Source organism: Periophthalmus magnuspinnatus, chromosome 1 (genome assembly GCF_009829125.3).
Source record: "Periophthalmus magnuspinnatus isolate fPerMag1 chromosome 1, fPerMag1.2.pri, whole genome shotgun sequence".
Classification (NCBI taxonomy): domain Eukaryota; kingdom Metazoa; phylum Chordata; class Actinopteri; order Gobiiformes; family Gobiidae; genus Periophthalmus; species Periophthalmus magnuspinnatus.
This window is the reverse complement of record NC_047126.1, coordinates 28816009-28829912: the sequence shown is the minus strand read 5'-3', so window position 1 is coordinate 28829912 and position 13904 is coordinate 28816009. Positions and strand designations below refer to the sequence as shown.

Below are 13904 nucleotides of genomic sequence, written 5' to 3'. Positions count from 1 at the left end.
CATGATCAGCTGCATCCCGCTAATGAAACTACTGCACATCACATCAGGTTTTGTCAAGTTGTTGTGCACAGTTGTGATTCATGCATTTGTATATTTATGGGGACTTGTCGTGTGGGAGCACAGATGACGTAGACTTGTGGGTGGAGCATTGCACAGAATCTTACAGCTACCCGTAAGGAGGGTTGGATAGGGCCCGGGAGAGAGACCAAAATACTGAAACATGCATGACATCTAAAACATCTTCAGGCATGTTTTTGATGAGGAAACAATGTTATAACATGGTAGAAAACTCAAGAAATCTTTGTTTGTTCAGGCACGTGAACGTCTCACAATTCTGCGAGGGTATTCCAGACACTTTTGGCACTATAGGAAAATAATGACTGACCAAAAGAGGTTCTGCATGTTATAACACTGCACTCCTCTATCTGCACATGTGTCTGTCATGAAATAGAAATAGAAAGGTAAAGTCACAACTGTTGAACCTGATTTTTTTTGTATTAAACAATAGACCCATGTAAAACCTGCATTCTTCCATATATTTTAAACCGTATTAATTTGAGCTGTGCCCCATCTGTGTTAACTATTGACCTATATAATGTAGTAACAGTTGTTGTATCTTTTGGTCAGGACTCCCTTGAAAAAGAGATGCCATAATCTCAATAGGACTTTCCTGGCTTAAAAAAAAATAAATAAAAATAGGCAGTTATTTATTTGCACAATATGTCAAAATAGGGTTTGACAGTAATGAACAAACAAGCAGCAAAGGTTCAATACAACTACAGTAAAGACCTTCTGGTAAAATGTTTTTCATATTCATCAAACTAAATATAGAATGATTTTCAAGTCTTTAAAATTCAGAAAGAGGAGGGTATAGGTTTGTTCGGGCATAGTAGAGCATTGGGGTCAGGAAAGGGTTGAAGAAAAATAAGATACAAATTATTGCAGGATTCAGGCAATGCAACTGCCTCAGTGCTATGTACACGTTACAACTCAATAACACAAGAGTTCAAAGGATGGGCCTCCATCTGCCAGTCTGCATGACGAAAAATGTCAAAACATATATTCAGATTTAGATGTATAAATACTTTGCCCTTTTCTCGTTTTCATTTCAAATCCGGATCACCCCATAACAGCGCATCTGCTTGTATTTCTCTTCCGTCCATCTTGTTGTCATTACTATCATTGTAGTTTACCATCAGTTGCGATGTACATTGACCCTTGTCTTACCTGTTGTCCGAGGCAGGAGAGTTAAGCGCTTTTTGACAGGCATCGCATCTTCTGTGATGGAGTATAGCAGTATAGTAGTTGCGGTTTAGCCTTTGCGTCTTCTGCTCCCAGCTCAGCGAGAACATTAGCAACAAGTCCTCAGGCAACAGACTTCATTGTATTTTTGAACTCTGCAACCAAGCCTATATGGAAATTGTTGTTTTGCAATTATTATTGACAGTAGCGTCGGGGCGAAATGGAATCGATTCTGAAACTTATTTTACCGTTTACCATAATTTCCGTTTATTGGACAGGTGTTTAGTCCATTGTAGGCTTTTTCACGCGCGATAAAGACTCATATCTGCTGTCCCTGTAGTACTAATTTGAGCTAAAATTATCGTCTGTTAATTGCCAGCCAAATTGAAGTAGAATTAAAATGCTGTCTTAATTTCTTTTAATATGGTTTGGAACTTGTAGTGCCACACTTCATTAACCTGACCAGCAAAACCATTTTAAAGTTGTGTTTGGAAGTCCTTGTAACAACAGCACAATGTGTCTAAAATTAGAGACTAAAATTATAAGTAGGCCAAATGTGAACTGGGGATATTTCTGATTGGAAGATTGAGGATCCAGTATTTAAAGTATTTAGTGCATTTTGTGTGTAGATTGACCAGTTAAATCCATTCATGTTTTGCACAACCACCTTCTTTTGAATTTTTATGTTGTCAATTTTTTTTAAAAGACATTTCACAAAATTATAGTGAAAAAAACTATTGACAGGTAGCTTCTTTGTAAGTTTTTCTTTCATGTGGATAGGCCGTGTAATTATTACTATTTTTTTTACCATAAATGAAGCCAGGAAAGGTTAAGGTACACTTTTTGTTGTCCTCATGTAGAAATGTATCCTCTGCATTTGACCCATCTCTGATTTCGGTTTAGTCTTGGTCAGGACTACTTTTGCTGGTGGGGATACATTCTATAAAGAAAGGCCAACCTAGAACCTTCTTGTTATGAGGTGTGTTAGCCGCTCAGCCACCGTGTCGTGCATAGTTTGAGATCAAGTAATGTGACTGTGAAAAACCCCTTCACTTTAGTATGAGCAGTTTATGACCTATTATGTCGCACATGAACCAAACCTTTAAATAAATAGAATCAGACAGAAGTAATACAATCTTTCCCATTCAACCAAACTCAAATTGGGCTGACCAAGTTTGGCTAACTTAGTTTAGCTCTCCTAATCAGTGCTGTGAATGCTTGGCTCAGCTGATGTGGGCTGGAGTGATCACATCTGCCTAGAGACAAACACAATACACTAGTGACACATTTTTCTTCCCATGTAGTAATTGATGCAAATTATGAGATATCCAGGAATAAAATATCATCAAGTTAAACAAAACCAACTGGACATTTTTGAAGCTGACGTTTTGCTACCATCCGGGTAGCTTCATCAAGGTTTGTGTTGGTGACTGTGACTCCCACTAGATGTGTAGCTGACGTTTTAATGACATTACCAAAAAATAAACAACAATATGAAAAGTCCGGTTAGTTTAGTTTAACTTGCTGATAACTTCCCATATAGTGACTTTGACTGACGGCTGCCTGCTACTCTCAGTGCTAGTTGCTTGTTTCTTTTCTGGGCATGACTATCTGATCAATAGCTGAATAAATACTTTTCTTGAAGTCTGTTTTTCATGTACTGAATGAAATTAAAATGATTGACAATGACAAGTTTTCCCTGTTTTAATAATTAGATCCTAATGTGAAAACAGTATGATTGCCCAAAGCTTGTTGTAAACTGTTGAGCTTTGCAGCTGGAGGAGTGGTTGTGTTTTTTGGCTGTCATTGGAGAGCTAAAAACACTTGCCATTTGCTGCCACTGCTTGACGTCATCAACTTGGAAAACTGGGATGCTCCTCTCTGTTTTTAACATTTATACAGCTTTATCAGACTCTCATTGATCACTTCAGTTTATTGTGTTAAAAACATGAAAATCAGAACTAGTTCATTTTGAATGGTTTGCAGTGGTTCAAAGTTATTCCTCTCTTAACTTAAGCATTCCAAGCATCCTAATTATTTACAAGGCTGAGTTCATAAGCGCTTTTCACAACTTTCAAAGGCCAAAGCAGAGTTTTGCCATCACGGTCAAGCTAACAACAACTAGCATGTGCTCTTCCTGATTACATTTAATTATAAAGTGTTCTGACAGACAGTCAAGATCTTGCTTATAAAATATGTCTGTACTGGATGAAGACAGACTTTACTCAAATACATGAGAAAAAAATCAGGGCCTTTTAATATTATTGTGTTTATTTTATTCAAGCGACTTCACCCCTTAGCACATCGCCGGAGTGCATTGTGCTGATAATAAAAAACACACTTTCTTTAAACAATAGAATGTGATTTTCAACCTTAAATAATAGTACTTTCCTTTATAATACCATTTGGTCTAATGTCTATGTAGTCCTGCACTTGTACTGTAGGTTCCATAGTGGTCCATGGGAGTATACAAGTCTAAGTGGTCTTATACTTTTTCTGATACAGCTCAAGGTCATTCTAAAGCTATTCAGGATCGGTTCATTTCTGTCCTGTGAATATGACTTTTTTTTAGTATCGATACCTATTCAGCTAAGTATCTAGTTTCAGTACTATTTTAAGTATTGGTTAGTATTTGATTTTACTTTTAACAACCCTAGCAATAGGGAACTAAAAGCCAGCTACACGTCCAGACTCCAGCCAATGTGTGCAGTGTCTAAAAAAGGAAACTAATGCATGGGCTGCTCCAGTTGGCTCCACAGACCAGAGCAAGGAGCAGTATGTCAGATGTGTTTATCTTTTTGTCCTTAAAAGAATGCTCTCCATCAAGGTCTGGTCAGTCCCTAACCCCACTAATGTGCTCTTCTTACAGGGCAAAGTGCTCTTGTTGTTTAGAATTCAGAAACTTGCAGCGATATTAAGTTGGTAATTTTGCTTTAGTTTTAATCACATCACTGGCCGATGGTGTCCCAGTCGACAACAAAAAAAATATTAGTGTACTTATTATTTTGTTGAGACTAAGGAGGAGTTTAAAAGGCCTGTACTCAAATGTTTTCCATGTATTTGAACAAAACCTGCCTTTCCCCAATACAGATATATTGTATAATCTCCAGGTCAAAACAAGTTCACTGTGTACTATCTACATCTAATTCTAAAGCGTTTTCTTTTCTGAGAATCAGGAACTGTGCAATTAGGATGCTAGTTGTTGCTAGAAGTTTCCAAAAGTGTTTATAAACTCATCATGGTGAATAATTAGGATGCTCTGAATGTATAAGGTAACTGAGGAATAACTTTGGACCACTGCAAACCGGTAAAAATCAGATACAGCTCCTTTAAGCAGAATGTGACTTTTGTATGGCACCTCTTTTGTATTCATGTTTGTTTTTGCTAACTACTTGAGTGAGATTGTGATATTTTGTGTGTGGTGTGGGTCAGACACATGTGAAACTTCATAATTTTGAGAGCTTTTGGCAGCACCGCCCTATGCCACCTTTTAGTTGACTAGTCAGTGGGTACGTCTTCAGTCGGTGCCTGTTGTACAATAAAATAAATAGCACTAGGGTGTAAAGAGAGGAGAAGTTAATTTACTGTCAGTACATGATCTGGAGTACGCATTGTCGGACTATCCATTCAAGCCTGACTATACTTCTGTTGTAGTGAGTATTATAACCTCTGATGACACCGACCAGATAACAAGGTGTGAGCTGGCAGTGTTCTTTCTACAATAGTGCAATTTCCCTATCACAGCCCTAACCAATATACGGTATTTAGCTTTCTATATAAATGCAATTTCCTCTCCAACTGTCCAGTCTCCATTGGGTTGTGCATGTTCTGAATTGTATGGGATTTTTGCATGAAATCAGCAGTTCATGTTTTTGCCATTTCTCAACTATTAATGTTCTTGGCTTAAAAAATGCACACGTTTAACTTTATATTTCTTATTAAACAAATTATAAATCCAATTGTAATATGTGTCAGAAAAATTGCAATTAGATTGTTGACCCAAGATTCAATCAGATACTATATACTTGGGACAAAAAGGAGCGTCTTTCACTTAAGACTACATTATTGTCCTCATGAGATTGGCCGAATAATTTTTTTTTTTTTTTTTTTTTTATTCTTTAGACGTATGCCACCTGGTAGTGTCCACTTTTGTATATGACATTTGTTTAAACAAGGCAGTGCAGCTGTTACAAAATAGTCACAAATGTGTACCTATTTCTTATAATCCCTTGCACTGTAAAGTTGCCTTCTGGAGCCTCTCATCCCAGCACTGCAAAGGTTGACCCAGGTTAGGTAAAAGATACCGCAGCGTTCATTCACTCCGCCTTTTCCCTCTGCCCCCTCACACAGTTCCCCCGGAGCGCCAGTGCAGTGCCCGTCCGTCTCCATGGCAACCAGCGGGGGCGGCTAGATGGAGAGGGCCGTCTCAGAGTGACAGCCTTGACAAGAGTCTGGACCCTGAAGTGACCCAGGGGGGAGGGGGGAGGAGGAGGAGGAAGGAAAGAACGAGAGCAAGGCGTCGGCGGACAGGAGAAGGGAGCCAGGGAAAGGTCATTTGCGTTAGCGTCACGTGTGATTATGGTCATGAGGTTCAAGGGCATCTGCATGTAGACCTCTCAGTGTCCCCTCGGATGAGAGGTCAGTTACAGAACACAATGAGCCAGTGAGCCTGGCCTAAACAGGGAAATCTCATCTGCTCAGTCTGAAGACCCATTCATGCTCTGGGGCAGACAAAGACTTCAGTCTGCAGCGCTTGTCCTCTGCACTTTCAAAATAAGAGTGTGTTTGTTGTCAGGTATGTCCATGTCCACTATGTGAGGAATCTGCTATCCACAGAGAGGTTACTCTAAGTCAGTCTATAGTACTATAGACTGTATTCAAAAAACCTAAATACTTGGAGCATGACATGACTGTCACAAAACGTAATGCAATATATAGTTAATGTAAAGTGTTATTTATACTGATATGCACATAATGAATTGACCCAAATGTATGTTTACATGACCTTTTGAGATTGTATTTCCCACATACATTTTATTTACTATATGAAGGCCTTAGGCTGAAAGAATAACCTTGGTAGCAAAGTTTGCAGTATTTATGTTGTCTAGAATTGAGATAATGGTTTGGTGTAGCAAGTACTTCTGTCCTTGTCATATGCAAAGATGCAGTTTCAGTGTCCTATTTAGTGTTATAGTCAGTGATAAATTGACTTAAAACCTGTTGGGGGGGGCTGATCTTTGGTTACTGCTCTCTAGTGGGTGGGGTTCAACACTCATGAACATTTACACCTTTTGTATGCCCCCCATGCACTACCCACTATCCAGGCTATGAAAGTGAAACCAACGAGTGTTCTATCTCCTTGCATTAAGAAGCACTAAGGAGCCTCGTCAATGCAGAATCCGGTCGTAGCCTAATTAAATCTGCGCTCATCTGCCCTCACCGTACACCCATGCCAGTGGACAGTCGATGGCCAGTGAGCTTGTCATCATTACTGCACAGTGTGCTGTAACACAAGTTGCATCATCTCCTAACTAGGTCACTTTTTGCCTTCCTTGTCTCCTTCCTTCTCTCTGCTCTCCTCCTTATCAAACACTGCTTCGGTGGCGTGGAGTGGCCTTGCTAGCGCTTACCTCCCCCACATCTGTTTAAAACCAGGCTGCCGGTGTCTAGGGGCTAATTACGGCAGGCTAAGTAGTCCCTTGCGCCAGCGGCTAACGCGGACTAGCAGATGGGCGCTGGTGTCGTAGGGCAGGGGGAACATGGCGGCGCTGTAAGGACGGACAGAGCGGTGGTTTGGGGGTGCCGTGGGGCGCTAGGTGGTGCCCTGGCAGACTGGCATCGTGTGGGTAACAGCCGTGCCACCCACTCACCATCCAGCCACCCTCGCTATAGGTGTGAAATCACACTTTGTACTGGCTTAACTCTCTCCTCATACTGAGAATCAGGCCTACCAGGACTGAGGACATTTACAGGCCATCTCTCTGGACTGCATTTATCCTCCTTATAAACCTTTAAGCAATAATGATACGAAAAGGTAGGGAGGTAACATATCAAGGCTTAAAGAAAGGTGGGCGATGTTGACAAAAAGAAATATCTCAGTATTTTTCATGCTTGTAAATATCTCAGTTGAGGTTAAAGTGTGCCCAAAATGTGAATGGACTGTAAAATTATCCATTGAAGTGCATAAAGTTGGCCCACTTGTTCGTCAAATAGTGCCGCTTGCTCTTTGCAGGGACACATTTTATTCAAGTAATTTATAAGCCAAGATTAATACAGGTTTGGAGTTTTCCTAAATGTTGCACGTTTTGTCCAAAGAAATATATTTTGAATGTTTTGTGTTATTATTTTCATGTCTTTTTATGCCAGTCATTTTTTTTTTACACAGCTATATGACATCACATATTGGCATTGACTGGTGACATTTTACAATAATTTTATTTTCAGAGATGGTAAATAAGAAAAAATGTAATATAACCAGTTGAATGCGTTTGGATGAAGGATGAGGTAGGTGCCTTTTGCCCAGAGCTCTGTGTGGGCTTCAGTCTGCTGTATACTCTTGCGTGCTTTCCTTCAGGTAGCAGGTATAGTCCAGAACACACACGCCTTGTCTCGCGTCCCTCCGGTGGTGGCGGGGGTGTAGTTTTCTCTCCGAGTCTCCGGTTTCCAAATCTACAGGCAGGCTAGATGTCAGATAGTAGTCATAATAACAGTAATCCCTTTAAGTTACACCAGGCATACGTTTAATTAAACCTTCACATTTCATGGGTTCAGTCGCTGTGAAAAGTGTAAGGTCATACAAGTTTAGCACACATGTCACTATTCATTCAGAGGTTCTTTACAATTAATTCAATTTTTTTATTTTTATGTTATGAAGATTAATACCCGTTACCCATATAAATACATGTCAGTGTCTGAGTAGAGATTAGTAGAGTTATGCCGGTGGAGGTGCACCATGTAACTTTTGTGGTGGAATGTCCACCATCATGGAGACGTTATTGCTTTGTCGCCTCTCCACAGATCTGACTTGTAACTTTAATACCATACTCAAATATTCCAGACAAAGCAAAAACATGGAAACAAGCAGATCAGAAATGTTACATAGTGAAGTTGAAGCCAAACACAAAATATCAGCCAAAACAACAAAAACAGAAGTGAATCTTACTGTGCGTGCCAGTCCACATGAGGATCAGCTGTGTGCGCTGGTTCATTTGCATGCACATTTGTTGTGAGTTATAACTGAACATCGTATATCCTAGTACTATGAATTACATTATACCTATGTTAATTTATATTTTAAATACAAAAATTGAAAAGTATTTTCTTAATAATATTAATAATAGTACATAGAAAATAGTACATATTCATTTATATAGAAAAAGATACGCACCAAAACAATTACTGTTCAAGGACCTGTATTGAAAAGCAGGTAAACAGTACCCATCCCTAGTTATAGCCATTTATTTATTTTTTTTATTTATTTATTTATTTTACATCCAGGTGTGTAATAAAATATTTGTATTGGAACACATTTTGGATTGCCCGTTAAAGAGGGGGTCCTGATTTGCTGTGAAAGAAGTAAGTATGTTGCTATTTCTCACAACCTTTAGCACACTCCTATATTCATTGGCATGTTTTTTAACACTCCACTAATGTGTGAGGTGAGTTTTAAAAGCTGACTTAAAAACAGAAAGTGACAGGGGCAGTGTATTCCACAGGTTTCAGCCTGAAGTGAAGCCGGGTGAACCGCCAGTGCATAGCCAATCAGATCTCTTCCCAAAGCATTACTATACAGACAGCACTGTGTTAAAATTCACAATCAATAAAATGTTTTTCAATTTGATGTGGACAGCGGACACCGGCCTGCTTTTGTTACAAAGAACCGTTTTTACAATTCACTTTATGAGGTGGAATAAAATAATTTACTCATTTACAAGAGACCTGTCCCTGTCCCTAGGCCTGTCATGATAATTACTTTATCGACTTATTGTTCAATAGACGATAGACCGGGGGTCAGTATTTATTGTGGGGACTTTTTCTTTGTACTTCTTTGTACGATAAGATTTTAGCTGCAGAGGGTTAAATTAACAACTTCTATGACCCATTATCGAGAGGCTAACTACTTAAGTGTTTTGTTTTTTGTTTTTTACAATATTGTACTTTTATATTTTTGGGGGATAATCTTGCTTTAGGGAAATTCTGTCAGTGGCATAAATTAGTTTCAATATTATCATTTATTATCTATATTTTCTTCAGTAATATGTCGGCCCTCTTTCCATCATGTCATCGTTTGTATGTTTGTACAGCCATTGCTAATTGTTACTAAGTTGTCCTGCATTTTCACTGTTTAATTCAGTATGTTGTACTAGAAGAAAAATGGTTCTGTCTATTTCACACCTCTATTAATTTCATTTTCTCACATTGAATTGCATTGACCATTTTTGCCATTAGGCCTGTCACGATAAAGATTATGTCAACTGGTTGTTAAACACATGACAGATGGAAGCATAATTTTGGTGGATCAATATTTATCAAGGGAAATTTTTCTTTGCACTAGTCGGAAATTTGTGTTTATTTTTAGGCACTACAATGAATTTTAAGTTGTCGAGATTTGATTTATGAACTTCTATGACTCATTATAGATACAAATCAACTACTTATGTGTTGCATTCTGTTATTTCTTTATTGCAGCTCATATTTTTAATCAATTTTGTACACGTCTACTGGGGATAATACCGCTTTATGGTTTGATTTCAGTTTTATCATTTATCGTCTATATTTACTTCAGCAATACGTCGCACTTCAAAATGTGTTATCATGACAGGGCTACATGCCGTAGAGCTGATCTGTGTGTGTGTCAGCAGACCTAGCCTTGGCTGATAGTCCCTTGTTCGACTTCTGTATTACTTAGTGCGGAGCCGTGTACTGCTCTGACGGTGTCCTTACTATGCCTCATGGATGTGGCCGCTCGCTGACCTCTCCTGCTCCCCTCCCTCCCTCTCTCTCTCTCTCACACACCGTCTGTCTTTCTCTCCATCTCTCTTTTTCTCTCTATCTCTACCTCTGCATCTTCACTTTCTCCCTCACTACTTCCCTTATCTCCGGCTATAGGAACCAAGTGGCCGTTTTCAAATCAGCCGTCATCTTTTGTCGGCCCCACTTAGGATAAAGGCCTCACTCTTTCGCTGACCTGGTTTTGCACCTCCGTGTTATTGTCGAGCATTCACGCATAGAAACTGGTATCTCTCCCCGGTATAAAAGGCTGTTTATCAAGTAGGCCATTCTCAAACCGCGCTTTGCTAACCCTGGCGAGATTTCTCCAAGTTGAGGATCAATTGTAGCAGTAGCTGTCTTGTGAAGTCTGCCAGGCTAGGCTGCTGCTGCTCCCACATGACATGCAGTCTCTACGCTGCGGCCTTTGAAGCAGCTGAACTCTTCACCCCTGTCTGAGCAGGTCGGCGAGAGAGCAGCAAAAGAGAGGGATTGAGAGAGGAGTGAGAGGACGAGTGGGGGCTGGGAGAGGAGTAACAGAGCAGGGAGAGGGCCAGATTAGGAGAGAAGAGGTAGGGAGATGATTTGTATACAGTTGTATCCTGTAGTTTAGATCTGGACAACCAATACTTGAATTGTATTTTTTTGTATCAGTTTGTCTTTTTGTCAATTATTCTGGACACTTCTAAAACTTTGAATAGAATCCTAATTATAAAATATGAATCCCAGAGCTATTCGCAACTGCAATGCTTGTCAGAAAAATCGCTATTAGATATTTTTCACAAATCGTTCAGTCTCAATCTAGACTAATGTTTTTTTTTTGTTTTTTGTTTTTTTTAAGTGTTATTGTTCAATAGGAATAATTATTTCGCTGGTATTGAAAATCAATTGCTGACTAATCGACTGCTGAAAAGTGATAGCCCTCTCGTACAGTGTCGATCAGGTTTGGTACAGTAACCTATAAAAAAAACTGTACTGGTGTTTACAAATGGCAGAACACAATGGCTTTTCTAATGATTGTGGTCAGTGTTTATTGGCCTTTCCTGTCATGGGTCTGTCTGTGCTACTGCTATTATCTTTAGTTGGATAGAATCAGAATCTTTGTCATGCCAATTTTTTTTATTTTTTTTTTACAAATTTTTATAATAGTTTATTTGTGAACTAAAACTAAAAATGAATAGCTTTTTATGGATTTAAAAATCTTAATATTGGCATCGGCAAATATTGGTTAGCAGCATAGACTGTACATGCTTCCAGAGTGCCACCAGTTTGGGCGCACACACATCTAAAAATTTGCCCAGTGTGACAAAGTTTTCCGTGGGCCTCACCTCTGACCAGGCCGCTAAGTCAGTCAGAGCTGCTGAGGCCGATGTGCTCAGGTCACGCTCAGGTGTGCAGAGCAATATGCACCGAGATCATAACTTTTTAATATATGTGTGAACTTAGACACTGTATTTACCTTTAAAGAGAAGCATCAAACCTGCAGATCCTTCACACTGTGTTCAGTTTCTTAAATGAGGGTGCTAAAAAAGAAAATAAAACTAGATGGCAAAATACATCAAAGACCAACTATTGAAACTGAAAGTAAGAGGGCTCACTCTGCATTTACAAGTGAACTGTAACGATCCATAAAAGCACCGACCTCTTACTCTGACTAGTTTTTAAAGCCAACATTTATTTAGTAGATTTTTTATTAATTAAACATATTTTTATTAATTAAACTTATATATCCCATGCTTCTCTACGAGAGGCCCTTTCTTTAATGACTGTCTAGTAATTAACCAAGTTACTTATTCATCCCTTATTACTGAAGCTATTTAAGGACTATATATTATGGTGGCTTAAATAAGCAGTGAGTTTTGGTGCAACCAAATCATGTTCTGGTGTGTCCAAATGAAAATCTTAGGCACACCGGTGCACCTAACTCAAATTGTTAGTGTGGATTCTTGCTTTATATATAAATGGCTCCAATTCACTTTCTAAAAATGTCACCTCTCTTTCTGTAACTACTGCTGTCAGACTCACCGTTTTGGTCTTAAAATGTTCATATTAACCCGCTATTTTGTCCCTAAATCAAGATATGAACATCAATAACAGCAGCCTCTTTTCTCGGGGTTGCTCCCGCTAGCGTTATCAAAAGGTTTGACTGACAGCTTGGATCTTTACTCCAAATTAGCCGCTATAACTGCTTGCCTCGATTGGCTTCATTTGGCTAGAGCGCTGTTGGTGACATCACACTGCCTTAGTCCACTTATACAGTCTATGGTTAGCAGCCACAGCAGCAAAACAAATATCCATATTTGCCCATCCCTAATTATATTTCATAGATCAATATGACCACTTTCCACAGCATTGTGGACATTTAAACCTTCTTAACCAACACTTATTAACCCATACCTTAGCGCTTTAACACAGCAGGTCATACATGTCCCATCCTTCCCACTGTTCTAAAATCACTCCATCTCTCCCTCCCCTCTTCCCTTTCTTCTCTCCTCCATCTTGCCCGGGGGTGTTCTCTTCCTGGCACCATTTGGCGGCTCTTTCTCCCCTCTCTGCCCTTCATCTCTGCTCCTGCATCTCCCACTCTACGTCTTCATCACGGCCTGTCAAGTTCAACTATTTGGTGCCGTGTTGTCATAGCATCAAAGCGTGGCAATAAATCGACTTTGCATGCATTAAAGCTTTAGCACTCTGCGGCAGGGTGTACATATTTAATATACTGTATAGTGGGCTGTCACATTGGTATAGATTCAAGTAGACACTGGGGTCAAAGTTTATGGCTAAAAACAGGAAATCCACTCAGTCTGAGGATGAAGACTAGAGTGAGGCTTTGTTAAAGAGATCAGAGTTATGTGTATTCTGTAGTGGTATGTTTTTAAGCAGAAGAATGTTATAATAATTTTGTCTTTTTGCACTTTACATTTCAAGACAGTCTCAAAGCGCTACAGCTGGTAGATTAAAAAGCAATTACACAATTAGCAGTAGGATCATAAGTGAAAAAGAAAGAAATATTAAGATGGTAATTTCAAACATAAGACACTAGTAGGAGCGTTCATTAGGACTTAAGCATATGCAAGATGGCTATTAACCATTTAGCATGTGTGTATTAGTTATTTCTATTGTTTATTGTTTTGAATAATTGTTACCCACACAATGAGAACGATCAGAAAGGTTGTTGAGTGGTAGCTTTATCCCAATGATTTAAAAATAGCAGTACAGTCACTACTGTACCGTTAGCTGTCTTATACTGAGGACGCAGTATATCATGGAGATTACACACTGGAGTAGTAGTAGGATCTGGCAACACAACGTGAGTTCATTCTACTTTCTGACTGGAGAACCGGTTTGAGAACCACAACACAACCTAATCACAACACAACATAATCATCAACATTACAGTTGATATTATAAAATATTTAATTTGAATGTTTGAATAGGTAAGGCTGAAACCTTTAAAGAGGGGCATTTTACTTCTATGGGGTATTAACTGCTAACACATAGCATATTTAGATCACCCTTTATTGTAGTGAAAATGCTATATCCAACAAAAAAAACATATTAACATGTTTTATAGGTTTCAGTTTGTTTTTAATGCTCTGAGTCTCCCCTCCCTTTGCTTTCCACGTAAAATCACTTCCCTTTCAGAGTGCTATCACAACACAATCGGTAAATGA

General features: G+C 39.1%; 1 protein-coding gene across 2 annotated transcripts in view; it reads left to right on the top strand.

The window, feature by feature from the left end:
* Positions 1-13904, top strand: part of znf827 (zinc finger protein 827) — a 98141-nt gene that overhangs the window by 44417 nt on the left and 39820 nt on the right. The gene's annotated exons all lie outside the window — the stretch shown is intronic.